Here is a 17,644-nt window from a genome sequence, read left to right on the forward strand (position 1 = left end):
CCTCTCTTCTTCTTTCTGTCTTCTCTCCTTTCTCATTTTACCTGTTTTATTGCCTATTGTCTCCCTGTCTCCTCTGATACGTCTTTCATTAGAATCTTTTCTTTCTCCTTTCTCTCTGATGAACAAAAAAAACAAAATATGGAAAAAAAAATCTCTAAATTATACAAACACATCCCTGAGCAGCATAGGAGAGCTGGAGCAGCAGCCCGGAGAGTTCCCAGGTATGTTGTATGGGGCTTCGGACGTCGGCTCAGGCCGGTACACCCCATTAGTGTCCAAAGCATCACTCACCATAAATGCTTCATTCTTCGGTATATTGATGATATCTCCGGGTTCATATCGCTTGTTGATTTGCCTGCCCGCTTTATGTCAGCCACCTTAAGATACCGCAATTAATCCACTCTTTGTAGCTAACGCAGTTGCCACGTTGAGATAATTGGTATAATGTTCATCGCAGCTGTCTGCCTTCACTTACCCGATCTAACATATGTTTATTTGTAAGGAAGCACTGCTATGTGACATCATACAACCAACAAGCAATTAAGGATGCTTTGTGGGGGAGACGTTATAATGTTGAGTCACTAGTAATGGGATGATATTAAATATTTACAATTTTGTATACAAACTTGTGTTGCTAAAATGCATCTTCTGTTATTCAACTAAATCATCCATAAAGCAGAAATATGGTTCCTCATTAATTAAAAACTGGGCCATGTGTGTCGCAGTTATAATCGGTTATCTAACTGAGCAGACACTCAATATAATATCTAGTGGAAGAACAGTGCCATACATGTGTAGCTTAATACAAGACTCCTGGGAAGCTCCAGCCCTCGCACTCTTCTGGGAAGCCTTTCCCAAAGATTTTGGAGCATGTCTGTGGGAATCTTTGCCTACTCAGAAAAAGGGCATTTGTGAGGTCAGGCACTGATGTTGGACGAGAAGGCCCGGCTCGCAATCTCTGTTCCAGTTCATCCCAAAGGTGTTTGATGGGGTTGAGGTCAGGTCTCTGAAAGGCCGGTCAAGTTTTTCCACACCAAACTCATCCAACCGTGTCTTTATGGATGTTGTTTTGTGCGCTGGGACACAGTCATGCTAGAATAAAAAAGGGCCTTCCCCAAATCACAAAGTTGGGAGCAAACAATTGTCCAAAATGTCTGGGTATGTCCCTTTACTGGAAGTAAGGGCTCCAACCCATGAAAAGCAGCCCCAGACCATTATCCCTCCTGCACCAAAATTTACAGTTGGCACTGTGCATTCTAGTAGGTAGTGTTCTCCTAGCATCCCCCAAACCGAGACATATCCATCAGACTTCCAAATAGTTAAGCCTGATTTATCACTACAGAGAACACGTTTCCACTTCTCCAGAGTCCGGTGTTGGTGTGTCCACCTGTCCCATCCCATACCAGCTTCTTCTGCCTCCCCCTCTCACTGCTCTACCCCATATTTCCAATTGGGCCACCAAACCCCAAAGTCTGTAAAGGGGGCCCCAATCTCCAGATCACACAAGGGCCCAGACACATACCATACATGTTTAATGGGTGGCTAGGGGCAATGATATGGTCCATGACCGATCACGGAGGCCCCATACATGTGTATTGGTGTATCTCACTGATGGTGGCCCTGGTCTACAGTGACACTTTGTGAAAAGATACAGGCTGCCAGCAGACGACGTCACACCCCAGGGCTTTAGACTGCATGCACTAGACACCACAGAGGAACTCCTTATCATATAAACCAAACATAACCAAGATGCTTACTGTGACACTTTCCATACAAACTATTGATACACGGGGCAGGTTTGGACAATGAGAAGCCATCTAACTCCTATTGGGCCTCAGCCCACCAGATATAGTGTCATTGTCTGAGACAATATGTATTCACAAACATTGTGGTTTAGCTGACACTGTGCTATTACTGTGTATAAGCAGCAAAATTACAGATCCGAGCATCCTATTCTGCCAAAAAGGGATCAGTGAAGAGAACATAGACATTTTTGTGTTTTACAGAAACACCAGAACTGATTTTTTACATTTAGAAGAATAAAAAATAGGATACAAAATCTTTATCATTTTAATTTTTTTTTTATCCAGCATTACCATAAATATAAGTGCTGTATACACGTGTGTGAATTACCATTGTAAAAAACTAGTTTTATCATATTTTGCTACAAAAAAACCCTTTTCTTCCCTGCACGCCATTGCTGTCAGCCATGTGCTATTTGGGCCACTTTCATCAGTCAGATTGTCCAGTGTGTGTGATTAAGACTGAGCCATTCTACTGTTTACCACAGGCAGTATGATAAGGAGTCAGGGTGTTTGTCTAGTAGAATGGGGTAAGAGAACTGCTAGAACACATACAAATGGCTAATATGCAGCCTCCTGGAGACATTATATGATGCAAAAACGAGGAATTGTTCCAAAAAAACGTATTAAGTGTTTCAGTGAATAAGTCTTTTTTGGTAACTCTTTAACTCTACTGTGGAATTCTTAACACAGGGAGTACTTAGGACATGCAAACAATTGAGAAGCTCATTGTGTGTCTTCAGTGTTTTACTAAAATTGTTTAGCTTTAACTACTTTTTATATTTAAGGCCTGTCTAAGCACATTACATTTTTAGGCATACATTTTTATTGGGCATTTTCAAGGAACAACATTTTTAGCATTGCTTTGCATTTCATAATAGCATAATACATAATACTTTGGGTATACAAATGACATCAAAAAGGGCAGTAGCTCATTTTTGCCTCTTAAGTGTTTTTCTTCCCCCAAAAGCTGCAAACTTTCAGTGCCAGCCCACCCCCTGGCACCAAAAGGGTACTTCTGTGGATCTCGTCCTGCTTGCTTGGAGGACTTAGATTTAGGGGATAGGCAAAGTTTATTCTCCAATATATCATATTTTACATATTGCTGAAAAGGGCAGATAAAGCAATGCCTGTTATGTGCGATACATTCATTGAAGTCAGACTTCTACAAAATTCTATGTGTTCTAAAAACACGTCAGGTATGGCCTCCCTAACCTCTCTGGTTTAAACCCCAACCTAACTGGCAGAGCAACCTGGAAACTTTGAATTAATAGTGACGCTGACATAGTGGTAATACATGGCGTATTGGCACCTTTCTTTCAAAATTCCGATTAAACATAAGCAGTTTCCTGGGTAACCAAATGCCAAGGGGTATTTTGTGAGCATTAGCCATAATTCTTTGCACAGACTTGTCCAGATTATCCACCGCTTGGTCTTCTTAAACTTTGGTTTCTTTAGGTATGATACTTGCAAGAACTAAAAGACTCAGCTAATCATGTTTTGTACAATCCCCTTAATAAGATGCATAATTTTAATCGTTAAATAGATTTCCCACCCCAACCTCTCCCCGTCTTGCTTCTTGTAGGTTACAGGAGGGGACATGGTTTAGATAAGGGGTAGAGTTAACACCAAATAGACTTGAAAATGGTGGGAAGCGGGCAGAATCAAGATTAAACACTATGACCCCAAAGCCAGTAACCCCTTCTGATTTGCAGGAGCCTCTGGATGAAATCCGTTGAATTCCCATGTATGTTAGTAGTGTAAACACACATGACTCAGGAGAAAGAAAAGGCAAACAAGCCACAAGTCCTTGGAGCATGGGGGGCCTGAACTCCATTGTCTTGACGGCTTGGTCTGTTGTGAGATAACCTGCTCGCATTATAACTGATTAGATTCAGCCAGACAATGGAGAATAAGCTCTCCTTTCTGTCAGTGCCTCATTGTGGCATCATTATGGGCATCTGGGGTTAGTTGGTGCTGGTGAAGGTTGGCTCTAGCATGGATTGTCTCACACTTTTGTGAGTTAGCCTACCTCTTCTCTGTAGCGGTACATAATCATTGTTAAAGAAGTACAGCTCCGGTCCCCCATATTGCACGACATTTTATCTGTCCTCCGGGGGGATAACGGTGTGGGGGGAATAGACCAGTGTAGGACTATGTGGGCCCCAGCCAGGGTCCTTTAGAGGATGGGCCCCACACATTTGACCTAGCTGTACCTCCATGGTGTGTCCTGATCATTACGTAGAAAGTATGGTCTGCATATCATGTTAAACACATTGGTAAATTGCTATCTGTCTATTGTATTCTGTTCAATCCATCTGTACTGAAACCGTATATAATAGTGTACATTTATCATCTCTGGTGAGTCATCCCTGGAGGACACACCTAATGTTAGCTTTATTACTCTTTGTTAAACTTTGTGAAATTATTAAACAGCTGAGTCACGCTGCCATCTCTGCAGTTAACACCCAGTGTGTTAAAGACGTGCAATATCCATGTTGTCTTATGTGGCTCCACAGTCGCAGCCAAGACAACAAGGAACCCTGTTCTCTTCAGAACAATAAATTATTTTTCCTGACCGTGTATTGGTAAAACTGTGTGATCCTGCTTTTTAAAGTCACTAAGTCATTTTTCTGTAGCCCTAATGTAGCGCATGCTCAGTAAAAGTCTTTGAGACAGCAGCCACTCACATGTATGCTCTCAAAACATCAGTGTTCACAACCCCTGCGACCATGTGTCCATCTATTTAAAGCCATTAGGTGTGGGTAATACCCACAGCTAGTGGTACGGAGAGTGTAGAGATCATCCGATCGGATGATCACTCACACTTTCTATACTCACACTCACTTCCTGCATGCTGGATCAGTCTGTACACAGCATGGAGGAAGAGAGACACACCACTCCTACAGTTAAGTGCTGTGGGCAGGGACATAGGCAGGCTGTTTGGGAGCACTGACAAGCTGTTTGGTGGCAAAGATGGCACAGACAAACTTTGTGCCCAAACATCTTGTCAAAGTGCCCAAAGATAGCACAGATAATCTGGAGCATTGGTAAGCTGTTTGGGTACAGAGATGGCACAGACAAGCTGTTTGGGGCACTGACAAGTTATTTGGGAACAAAGATGGCACAGGCAAGGTGTTTAGTGACACAGGTAAGATGTTCGGAGGCAATGACAAGCTGTTCAGGACAAAGATGGCACAAACAAGCTGTTTGGGGACAAACAAGATGGCACAGGAACAGCTTCCACTGTTCTGGGAAGGATTTTCACAAGATTTTGGAGTGTTATAGCTGCAAAGGAGGGGGTAATGGACAAGTGTCGCAGTACCTTTGTCCATATAGTGTAGATATTTTATTGTTCCCTGTGAAGAAAACTTTTGATGTGCTTTATTGTCCACTGCTTTCTAATTTTGGGATAGAGTTCCATAGGAGACAGAGAGAAATGTTCTTTAACAACTTGTCTGCAAGTATGATTCCTGATTCCTTTTGTGTCTGGTTGAATTCCAAGAGGATTCGCTCTGAAGACAATGTATTGAAAGCCTATTATTGAAAAAGTGGTGTTCGTGCTGTTGTATTTCAGCATTCCCTAACCCACCCAAGGAAACCGCAGAGAATTGTGGCACTTTGCAATACTGTATTTTTCTTTTGCGGTGTTCTTTGCACTACATCTGCTTCTCCGGGAAGGCTAGCCTCAGGAAATATATTCTGTAATACAACAGGCTGCATTCTATTTACAGTGAGCATTACTGATCAGCAACAAGCTGAAAGAACTTGTAAAATCTGTGCTTTTCAGACCAAGAATTATTTTTGTCATTCCTCCATTTTTACTGGCAATGAAGAACATTGATTTTGCGGTCAGGTGATTCTCTGTTGGCTTGTGATGTGAAGCTGCTTTTTGACCCAGCAGACCATATTTCTGTCTGACCATTTAGGTGTAATCATGTATTTTATTTCATTAACATCTATACTGCTTGGATTGTCCAACTTTCCTGTTTGCCTTCCGATGGACTGACTACCCACGCATAACCAAGATGTGGATGCTTACAATCCATTACTCAGTTGTACGTTAATGGTGCACTATGGCGGCATATGGGAATTCATTAAAACCATCTCTAGACATTTCAGATGCCCCCTCCCTATAGTGTGTTCGATTGCAGATGGAGATATTTGCCACAAGCCAACTACAATTTGGCCCACCACGGCATGTGCATTCGATGCTCCCATTAACTCCACTGGGAGTGCTTTCCTGACAGTGATTGGCTACTTAAAGCAGCCAAGACCAGTGGGGGCATTATGCCACAGTTCTAGAGCTATACCATCTTAAAATGGTAAGTTTATTAATATATATTAAAGAACTTGATAAGTAAGTTATTCATGTATTTGAGGCCATTTGGATCAGTAAATTGTCCAAGCGTCTTTATCATTACCTGGAAACTTCCTGGGTCGGATGCCTGGAGCTCTCCCTCCTTTGGAGAGATGGGACTAAAGAGGACGAGGAACGGGCATGGTGAAACCCTGCTCCCCTGCCCAGAGAAAGAACTGACCCACAGACTATGGGCCGAACCTGGAAGGTTCCCTGGTACCCTCTTAACCCTTTTTAAATATACAAAATCTTCAGGCCCAATATTTATATCAAGGTGCTTTTTTTGCGGTGGGGGGGGCACGGCACACACATAAACACACATACACACATATGTATATATATCCTTTTTTGTAAGGCTTGCTCAATGGTTGGTGCTGTATGTGAAAGAAGTCTGACGAGATCACTCAAGCGGGTTCCCTGTGTGTGTGTGATCTTCTTATTGATTTATTAGGTTATTAGGTATTGATTTTAAAATATTTGATATAATCTTTATCTCCAGCAGTTCAGTACCTTGAGTGATAGAAACATTGGAATCATGTTTTTGTTACTGCAATATTCTTTGAAGCAACAGAATGGATGAAAATGTTATAAAAGCGTTTCCTGAACTGCGTAATATTTTTTTGAATATATTACAGGATATCCATTTTTTCCACTACAGGGAAGGGTTGATCAGAGGAAAGGAGTGAGACCTAAACGAGTCCTTCACAGTCTTCAATCCGATGCAAAGAACTGTGAAGGACTGCCTCATTTTTTCATAAACATGCAGTATAATTTTATTTAATGAATAAACTCTGTATTAAGCAACAATTGGAAATTATTCTAGCCTCGGTGCACGAATAATTATAATTTTAATAAAGACAGGAGGCGAGTATTTTGCATTACTTCCTTTACTCTCACAGTAGCAGCAAAGAAAGAGTTAACATAACAAGTGGAAACAACCAATAGAAATACATAACATAAGAGGTATATAAACCCCTAAGCCCTCCTCCTCTTCCTCTTTCGTCGCTGTGAACCGGACTGAAGAAAATGTCCATCAAAATCGGACGACCAACGCAGATCGATGAAAAACACCACCGGACTGAACAGTAACTAGCACTCGCCAGGAATCAGCGACAGCACCTCCAACGGAGCCAACGGAGCTCAAACACGGTGAGCTGAATCATCCACACCGGACGGTAAGTTCACGCTGAAATAAAGAGAGAAAACGTAACAGGACCAGATGCCAAATATACCTGAGAAAAGGCACCAACATGAAGACGAATCAACAGATCTATAACATCAGAAAATGAGCATACCCAAACACAGGGAAAACATGTACATCGAGCTATGAAAGCAATAAACACGTACCCACTTACCGGATAGGGAAGGGATGGGAGGGAAAATACTCGCCTCCTGTCTTTATTAAAATTATAATTATTCGTGCACCGAGGCTAGAATAATTTCCAATTTTAAGGCAAGACAGGAGGCTTCCTATTTTGCATTTTTAACGCCCGTAAGGAGAGCCACCGCTGCTGAAGATACAGGGCGAAAATAAAATTCCCGAAACGTGGAAGCCCGGGACCAATCCGCCGCCTTGAGGATATCATCCAGAGCAGCCCCAGACCGAAGGGCGCAAGATGCAGCAGCACCACGAACCGAATGAGCCCCAAAACCAGCATCCACGCCCGCTAGAACAAGGAGCCAACGGACCCAACGAGCTAAAGTCGGGGAAGAGACGGCTTTAAACGGCTTCACATAAGAAATGAGAAGCTGGGACACCGAAGGAGGACGTACCATAGCAGAACGCGACAAGTATGACTGAACACATCGGGCCACACAGATCCTAGGGTCATCCCTGAAATAGGGATAGGAAATTGACGAAGAAAAGGTCTTAGTTCTCCTATGAATCTGGAACACCAGACCCTCCGGGGAAAAAGAAATGGCGTGGGTATCAAGAGCCTTGACGTCTGAAACCCTACGAAAAGAAAGAAGACATAACAAGAGGGTAAGTTTTGCCGACAATTGGCGCAGAGAGAGAGACTCGTTGTCTGGCCAAGACCGCAGGAAATCGAGTACCACCGCCACATCCCACAGAGATGTATAGCGAGGTGCCGGGGGCCGAGATAACCGAATGCCGCGGAGTAAGCGGCAGACCAAAGGAGCCTTACCAACCGGCTCCCCCGACACACCGACATGACCGCCAGAAATGGCAGACCGAAAGACATTAATAGTACGATAGGATTTACCCGAAGAAAACAACTCAGCCAGAAAATTAAGGACAAAATCTAAAGAGGCTGAATGGGGATCCACTTGCCGTCCCACACACCAAGCAGCCCAATTTCGCCAAGCTGCGCGGTACGACTTTCGGGTACCTGGAGCCCAAGATTCTCGCAGCAAGGACTGAGCTGCGTCCGATAGGCCCGAGCCTGTTCCAGTTCCCCCGAGATCGTCCACGCCACAAGGAGAAGACGACCCTCCTGGATGAGGGGATGCAACTGACCTTCCGAACCCAACAGGAGAGAAGGAAAAGATGGAAGCGCCAGAGGATCCCGCACCGACAGTTGCAACAGAGCTGGGAACCACGGCTGCGCATGCCAGAGGGGGGTCACCAGGACCAGCGAGCCGCCGCCGCGCCGTAAGTGATGGACGACTCTCGGAATGAGGGCGAATGGGGGGAATGCATACGCACCCCGAGGGGGCCACACCTGCATAAAGGCGTCCGTCGCCAGGGCTTCTGGGTCCGGGAGCCAACTGAAAAAATCCCTCGTCTGACGGTTCGTCCTGGACGCGAACAAGTCTAGATGAAACGGTCCCCTCCGACGCTGGAGGTCCTGGAAGACCTGCCGGTGGAGTCTCCAGTCGCTCGCATCCCGCCAATGCCGAGAGAACCAATCTGCCAGAAGATTCTCGGTGCCCGGGAGATATTCCGCCTGGAGGGTGATATTGCGAGCTAGACAAAACTCGAAGATATCCTTCGTCACATCCGTGAGGCGCTTGGAGCGCGTGCCCCCCAGGCGATTGATGTACCGGACTGCTGAAAAGTTGTCCATCCGTAGAAGAAGACAGCAGTCTGAGCGGTCCCTGGCCAGGCTCCGGATCGCGAAGGACCCCGCAATCAACTCCAGACAGTTGATGTGGAGCGAACGCTCCTCCAGAGACCAGCGACCTCCGGTCGCCTCTGAGTCGGAGGCGGCACCCCATCCTAGAAGACTGGCGTCGGATTCGAGAACGAAGTCCGGTCGGGAACCGAAGATCGCCCGACCGTTCCACGCCTCCATGTGACGGAGCCACCAGAGAAGCTCGATGCGAACCTCCTGTGTAAGCCGAATCACCTGGTCGTAAGAGGGCAACTGTCGTAAGTGGTGGGCCTTGAGGCGTTGAAGCGCCCGATAGTGGAGAGGGGCGGGAAATATTGCCTGAATGGAGGACGAGAGGAGACCCACCACCCGAGCCAGGAGACGAAGGGAGCAAAAATCTCGGCGGAGAAGAGCCCGAATCTCCTTCCGAATGGAAACCACCTTGGACCGAGGAAGACGAAGCATAGCTGCTTGCGAGTCTATCTCGAAACCCAGAAACAAAATCCGTTGACTCGGGACCAGCTCTGACTTTAGGGTATTTACAATGAATCCGAGCTCGTGAAGTGTCCGAACGACAAAACCCGTCTGAGAGAGTAGAGTCTCTCGGCAGCTCGAAAATAACAGGATGTCGTCCAGATAAATTATGCACCTGACGCCCCTGGATCTGAAGAAAGCCATGACCGGCTTTAGGAGCTTGGTAAAGCACCATGGGGCTGAGCTGAGACCGAAAGGAAGAGCCCTGAACTGCCAAACCTGCGAGCCCCAGCGGAATTGGAGAAACCGCCTGTGATCCGGGTGTATAGGAACCGAAAGGTAAGCGTCTGTAAGGTCCAGCCTGGTGAACCAATCGCCCTCCGACATAAGGTCTCGGAGTAGATGAATGCCCTCCATCTTGAAGTGGCGATAGACTACGAAAGCATTTAGGGAACGCAGATTGATTACGGGACGAAAGTCGCCCGTGCGTTTGCGCACCAGGAAAATGGTGCTGAGGAAACCTACGGGACCGGGGGCTCGCTGAATGGCCCCTTTGTCGCGCAGGGCCCGGAGCTCCTTCGTTATGAGAGCCTGATTGGCCACGGATCGGAAGGCAGGGCGAGGTCTGCGAACCTGAAAGGGGGGAGAGACAAAGTCTATCTGGAAGCCCTGGACCGTTTGGAGGATCCAGGGGTCGGAAGAAATCCACGCCCAGTTGCGGAAAAAATGGGATATGCGACCCCCAACCCGCAGAGGAAAAGAAGGACAAGAAACAGTTTGACTTACCAAAGCTGGAGCGTCCTCTGGGAAATCCCTGAGCGCCTCTGCCTCTGTAACCTCCACGGGTGGAAAAGGGCCTCTGGTTGTAGGACGGTCGGAACGAAGACTGTGGCTGTGGGAAATTCCGGGGACCTTGTGCTGAAGTACGGCTGGCGACCCGGCCCCTCGGTCGTCCAGCCCTCCCGGAAAAACGAAGGTTCGGCTGAAACACCTTCTTCATGGACAGCTTCGCCTTGTTCCATGATGTCATAAGGGACACGTGGCGATTAAGCTCCTTCACGAAAGCGTCGCCAAAAAGCAAGCCGTTAGCAGCTGCTCCCAAATCCTTGGTGCCCAACTACGCTAGGCGAGGATCCATGCGTAGCAAGGCCGCCTTGCGACGCTCTGTGGCGATGGAAACATTGGCGTTCCCCAGGAGGCAGACCACGCGAAGGGCCCAATCGCGTATGACCTTGGGGTCTAGGGGAGTATTGTGCAGAAAAGCCCTGTCTGCTAGTGAAAGGATTTGGGTGACAGGTCCAACCATATCCAGGACTTTGTCCTGAGCGGACTTTAAGCCTTGTTCTAAACCCCGTCTAGGGTCTTTATTTTGTGCCGACAGGAGAGCGACCACATTGGGGTCAAATTCTGGAGTGAGGGCCACTTTATCCGGGATGGATGGGCGGGGACATTCCGCTCTAAGCTTATTACGCACCTCCTTAGGAAGAGGCTTCCGGAGCCATTTATGGAGGTAAAGGGCGATATGCTCGGGAGGAGCCCATTCTGTGGCCCTAGGGTGGCGCATAGTAGTGGGGTCGAACATAGAAGACCCAGTAGGGTCAAGGACCGGGAGGTCCGTGGACGTGGAGGCGGAATGGGATTGAGGGGGATCGGCACGGTGGGGCTCATCCACCAAATACTCACGGACGAACCCGGAGTCAACATCTCTGGACGAGGCCAGATTAATAGAAATATCAGACCCAATGGAGGAGTCTGCCCGCCATTCATCCACTATGGATAGTGGGTCATCAGGAGTGCCAGAAGTTTTAGGGCGTTTGGCTGGAGCCTTGCCCTTGCCCGCAGATATACTGTTGCCCTTCCAGGGTCGTTTAGAACCAGACGCTTCCCCATCTGATTTATCAGACTCAGAGTCTGAAGGGGCATTAGGGGGGCCGGATGGGACAGGGGGATGCCCTTGGGCAGGTAAACTAGCTGACATTTTATTAAAGAATGTCTCTACCGAAGTAGAGAATTTAGATTCCAGCCAGGCTAGAAAAGCGTCTTGTGAGGGCATGTTGTCCTGAGACATGACTGCGGGGAAAAAGAGAGGGCAGTGTAAGGGCAGATAACGTTAACCAAGGCACTCATATATATATATAAAATATAGCTGAATAAATCATCCACAGGTGCTCAGCCTGGGATAAATAGCCGATTGACAAAATCCCCAAAACAGCACTAAATAGTGTAACTATACCGCTAAACAGGTAACTGTTAAAGAAAAAACCTGTAAACAGAAAAAACGGAAAGAAATGAAAGAAAAATGGCGACCGGAGCCCACCAGAGGGCAGTGAAACCCGACCGCAATATAAGAAACGCTAGGGAGCAGTAATATGGCCGACGACCATAAGACAGAGGGAGAACCAAGATGGCGGCGGAAATCTCGTCACGCGAGACCTCGCCGCCATTGTGGCTTGGCGGCGAGGTCTCGCGTGACGAGATTTCCGCCGCCATCTTGGTTCTCCCTCTGTCTTATGGTCGTCGGCCATATTACTGCTCCCTAGCGCAAGAAGGCAGGAAAAAGCCCGCGAAACGCGGGTGCGCAGAAGGGAGGCACTAGGACGGAAGACGGAGAAGGCGGAAAGCGAAGAAAGGTAAGAGAGAAAAGACAGCGGAGAGAAAACGGGGAAAGAACCGGCAGATGCGAAAAAACGGAGGAAAGAAAGATATGGGGGGGGGGGGGGGGAAGGGACGGGACGACACCTCCGGGAAAAGGCCTGTAGGCCCGGGGTTCGGAAAACCCCGGGGAACCGAGGGTCCGGAGACCGAGGGAGAGGGGGGAGAAAAGGATAACCTGAAAATTAGAAACCAAAAAAGGTCCGTGGACCCGGACACTAAGACAACCCCAGTACTAAAACAGATAATACAACAGTGGAAAAATGAAATAATAATAATTAGGCAATAAATGCATAAAAGTATGTGAAAGAATACTTAATGTAGTATAAATTGGAGGAGGACTGACCTGCAGCTACGGTGAGCAGCAAAGAAAGAGGAAGAGGAGGAGGGCTTAGGGGTTTATATACCTCTTATGTTATGTATTTCTATTGGTTGTTTCCACTTGTTATGTTAACTCTTTCTTTGCTGCTACTGTGAGAGTAAAGGAAGTAATGCAAAATAGGAAGCCTCCTGTCTTGCCTTAAAATTAGTTTGCTCCTAATTAAACTCAGAAAATACTGGGGAGGAACATTATGGGTTTGTAGCAGGGTGAAACTAATGTTAAAATATATTATACTGCAAATCACCAGACCTGATAAATTACTCACTAAAAGGAATTGCCATGCCTTTCTGGAAAATTGCTTTATTTCATAATTTATACTCATTTATTGTTTACGGATCTAGATTGCAAGATCGTTTGAGCAGGGCCCTCCTCACTGTCTCTGTTAGTCAATTTGTTATGTTACATACTACTTGTTATGTCCTGTCTACCCATTGTACAGCGCTACGGAATATGATGGCACTATATAAAACAATAAATCATAATAAAAAGAGTTCCTACTCTTTGTTTTTACCTAAATCGCTAGCACCCCCTTGTGGTTATTGGAACAAAGTACACAAATGTAGTAATGTTTAAAAAAATGTTGAATACTTTTCCTGAATTTATTTTCCATAAAAAATAGTTGGAATGGGTTTTCTGCGGGTCCCGTTCGCCAGTTTACACCTCGCGGTTTTCTGGCCACCGTGGTAACTGATGGCTTCGGTTGTTTTGTTATTGAGTTGTATCTCAAGTTTTAAGCGATAACATTTTTGAGTTAGCATAAAGAAATATTGCGTAAGCTTCCACAAACTCAGGGCTCCCTTCTTCAGAGGGAATTCGTTTGTAGATGGAATCAATAAACATTCATGTAATTATTGATCTACGTCCCTGTTATATCATCAGTATAATTATGAAGGGTACTGGGCGCGACGGTCCGCTTACCAGCCCACTGCATCGTGTGTGAGAATGTGCCCTTGCACAACCAGCTCAGCGCCATGGCAGACCAAACCAGGGGGCTCTCTTGTATCCCTTGGGCTTGCAATCTTGATCTGGGGTCCCTGAAACTACTGACATAGGCATAGCCACATGCGTGCATTTGGCTGAATGCATCAGCTGCTCTGCAACGTGCAAGTAAATGCCTCCGTCTAGCTCAGGCAAGATTTTTGTTTGGTCTAACAAGACCCCCATGTGGATATGTATTAATATGGATATATATATATATATATATTGATTTCATGAGAGTGATTTAATGCATTGAAGTCAATATTAAAATAGATGAAATATATTTTTTACATTTTATATTGATTTTTATAGTGCCAATTTATTCCACTGTACAATGGGTTTAATAAAGTACTTACTAAATAATTTAATATGAAATCATTGCTGGTAAGGCTGTATGGGGCACAAGGCTTCCCCTTGCTGGAATGTAAAGATACATAATAATTAATACTATTACCCAACTTCATCTGTGTAATATCCTATCTGGCTGCATTGTTTTTTAAACTGACTAACAAATGGATTTATTCATATTCTTGGCTCCTGGTAAATAAAGAACAAGAAGTTGGGAAAGAGAGATAGTTGGATTTGACAAAGTTTTCACAATCAAATACATTTGCTTAACTACTTAGTTGTAGGTTGTTTTAGCCTTTTACCAGCAGAGGGAGACAAAGCACCTGATAATGCGATGAGCGCGAAAAAGAATGCATTAAATGTACTCACCGCAGACACATTTAGGTAATGTATCAGCTTGGGGTGCATAAAATGTTCTTTTGAAAATGTTATATTTTACAAAGGTCCTTGATTAAAGGGTCAGAACAATGACATTAGAAAAACGGTTCAAAATGTACTTTCCCAGATCCTACATTTTGCAGTTTAGCAAATGAATCTAATGAATCTATTTTATTTACTGACTAAATGACTGCATATGACAAATCCACCATAGACAAATGTATTTTAACCTCCCTTTCGCAGGATCTGCATGATTTAGCTATCTCTCTCTTTTCCTTTACCTTTCTTGTCAATTTAACTTTAGATTACATTAGGTTTATTTATATAGCGACAGCAGATTCCACAGTGGAAATATTTCACATTAATTTAAAATTACATTAGCTCAGGTTAAAGCACGCTGGTACAGAAGGAGAAGAGGGTCCTGCTTTTGCGAGCTTACAATTTATTTGATAGTTGAGAAGTAAGCAAGACAGCAGGAGAGGACTGCTTGGGTGAGGACGAGTTGTAGAGAGCGCAGTATGGTGAACTCTGTGTGGATCTTGCGGGTTCGTATAGTGAGCTGTTTGGGGGTATTAGGAGGGAAGGTTGTATGCTTCTCGGAATAGGTCTCGGAGTAAGATCCACTTCTGCTGGAATAGTTGACCTTCCCTCAGGGGCATTAGAAACATTCCAGTGATGGCGGTATTTGAGATAGTGGTGGCACCAGGGGTGGTTATGGTGGCCCCGCTAGCTTTTTATTCCGTGCCTCACAGTAGAATATCTTACAAGTAATTTTCACCGTTGATCCCACCGAGGCACCAGAACATGACCCCTCTGTGTGTCCTTTGCAGTGACTAACATTGAGCCTCACGTTGGTTGGTGGGGTGAAGAATATTTTACCATTACTACAGCCAGGATGGTTGCTAGTGCTGCTGCAGGCTTCTGCTTTTTTTTCTGACCCCAAGTAAGAAGGGTTCAGCCTACTTGGGACTGATATACCTGGGACCATCTGACGTTTTCATACAAGCCTGCTGCTGCCTCTCCCCCACTCAAGAAAACTGGAATCACTTGTCACAATGTTTACAAACATGATTTCTGGTAACAATAGGGTAGCTCCTAATTTCGGGGACAGATAATCACCCACGCAGGGTCAACCAATGTCACCTTAGGGCCAAAGGGTTAATTCATAAACTGGATCCAACATAAAAAGCCAGGTCAAGGAAGCCAGAGGTACACATAATCCAGGAGAACAAGCACAGGTTCACAGGTACACGTACAAAATTGAGAAATTTTGTTAAAAATAAACTTTTTCCAAATCCGAATGGTTCTTGGAAGATTAATGATCACTCATCTACTGATTCTATTACGCAGTTCTATTAGTTATGGTATCAATCTGGTGAAACACCAACGGGGATTATTGTTTTAAAAGAAAAAAAGAACACATTTAACACATTATTTATTTTTAATTATCACAAATAGTAAAAAAAAAAAAAAACACAAAACATTTAGACATTAAAAGTGTATAAAAGCAGAGATGAGTGAAATACTTGGAATTCAGTTGAATAAAAATGTTGTTAATTTCATTTTTGGCTCCCGCCAGTGTTTTAGGTACGTTAAGGATTTCCTAATATTTTGGAATTTGGACGAACACAACCCTTTTCATACTTGTGCAAACATGAATTACAGTAACTGATAAATAAAAGACATTGCCGAAGATAAAACGCTTATTGCAAGTCAAGATCCATTCATCTCCACGTACAATGATTTTCACCAAGTGCGATATTTGCATTTTTTTTTTACTGAGAAAAACATCATAATATTTATGTAAATGAGAAATGACGGGATAGTCTTTTTTTTATTGTTTATTACATTGTAGACAATAACAAACCATTCTCTCATTGTGCACGTTTTAATAATTCCCTTGTACCTGAAAAGTGAAATGTACTCGATCTGCATAGATGATTTCACTATACTACTTCATATGTTGAATCTGTATAAATAGCTGTTAAAATATAACATTCCATTATCCTATGTAGTAATTGAATTGAATTGAATTTATTATTGGATGGGGCAGGTTGCTATCAATTGTTTTCATTCTATAATGTGCCAAGCAACTATGGGAAGCAATTCGGTAAATTGTCTGTTAATACCAACGGGCGTAATTACCTCTGAGGATGCTCTGATTCTGAGATTTTGGGTAAATATCTGAAGCTTTTTTAACATTTTTTCTTACAGTTCCACATATGGCCACCAGGGTGTCCAGCATAAAAAAAGAGATTATTAATGTAAAAAGTAGTATTTACTCCCTGTTTGATGCTTTCTGTTCTCCGTACTTGATTTTGTGTGCTTTACCTTTCAATACATGTGTTTTGAACATGGTTAAATAATACACACTGTACCATCTGTAAATCTGCTATTGTTATCCCTACATCACTCAGCCGCACTTGAACCTTAACCTTAAATGTTGCCGGCCCATTGCGGCTTTTGTGATTCTTCTTCTATTCTCCGTAGCTTGTAAACGGTTTTATACACTTTATATTCAATTTAGATGGTTTGGTAGAAAGCAGGCGTTTCAGGGTCAAAAAGGGGTTAGCATTTTACCTTGTTTTTCTGTGACGAGACATTATTTTGTTATTACCTAATAATAGGTATTTTGGTGTGTAACATCTGGCAGTTGTTAGACATATGTGTATATATTGCGTATATATACACACATATACTATATATATATATATATATATATATATATATATATATATATAAAATCCAAAGTGCACAATTGCACACCAACCTTAATTACTCTGCCCGGTGCCTGGTAACTGAAGCAGTATTTTTGGAATCTCTCTATATATATAATATATAACAATATATAAATGCCCCTGAGGTGTGCAAAGTGTAAACAAGATTTAACTTAATATTTTGATAAAAAAATAACTCAATATCTATTTATACTAAGCCGAGATAACACAACTTTTAATGTGAACAATGTATCCAGACGCAATCTAGGGCTGGACACCGCCTTCTCTTGTACGCCTGTATGCAAGTTTGTATCTATTTAGCGCTAAACAGGTATTCTTTACAGTTCGCAGTATAACTGTAACGGTATAAGACGATGTACAAAAAGTGTCGTTACATAATAAGTACACCAGTCATACAGAGACCTTGATCGCAATACATTCAAAAAGATCAGGAGGGGGCATGCGCTCACATACTCTTGCCTAAAGCCTGGCTTGTA

The 17,644-nt window shown here is 44.1% G+C and overlaps 1 long non-coding RNA gene across 1 annotated transcript; it reads right to left on the reverse strand.

Annotated features, from left to right (window-relative positions):
* Positions 1–7,033: 7,033 nt before the first annotated feature.
* Positions 7,034–10,530, reverse strand: LOC128503772 (uncharacterized). Its single transcript, XR_008355297.1, has 2 exons — positions 10,479–10,530; positions 7,034–7,348 (listed from the first exon to the last, which is right to left on the reverse strand). It is a non-coding gene; the product is annotated as an uncharacterized LOC128503772 (long non-coding RNA).
* Between the last annotated feature and the right edge of the window lie 7,114 nt (positions 10,531–17,644).

This window comes from Spea bombifrons, chromosome 8 (genome assembly GCF_027358695.1).
Source record: "Spea bombifrons isolate aSpeBom1 chromosome 8, aSpeBom1.2.pri, whole genome shotgun sequence".
Taxonomy (NCBI): Eukaryota; Metazoa; Chordata; class Amphibia; order Anura; family Pelobatidae; genus Spea; species Spea bombifrons.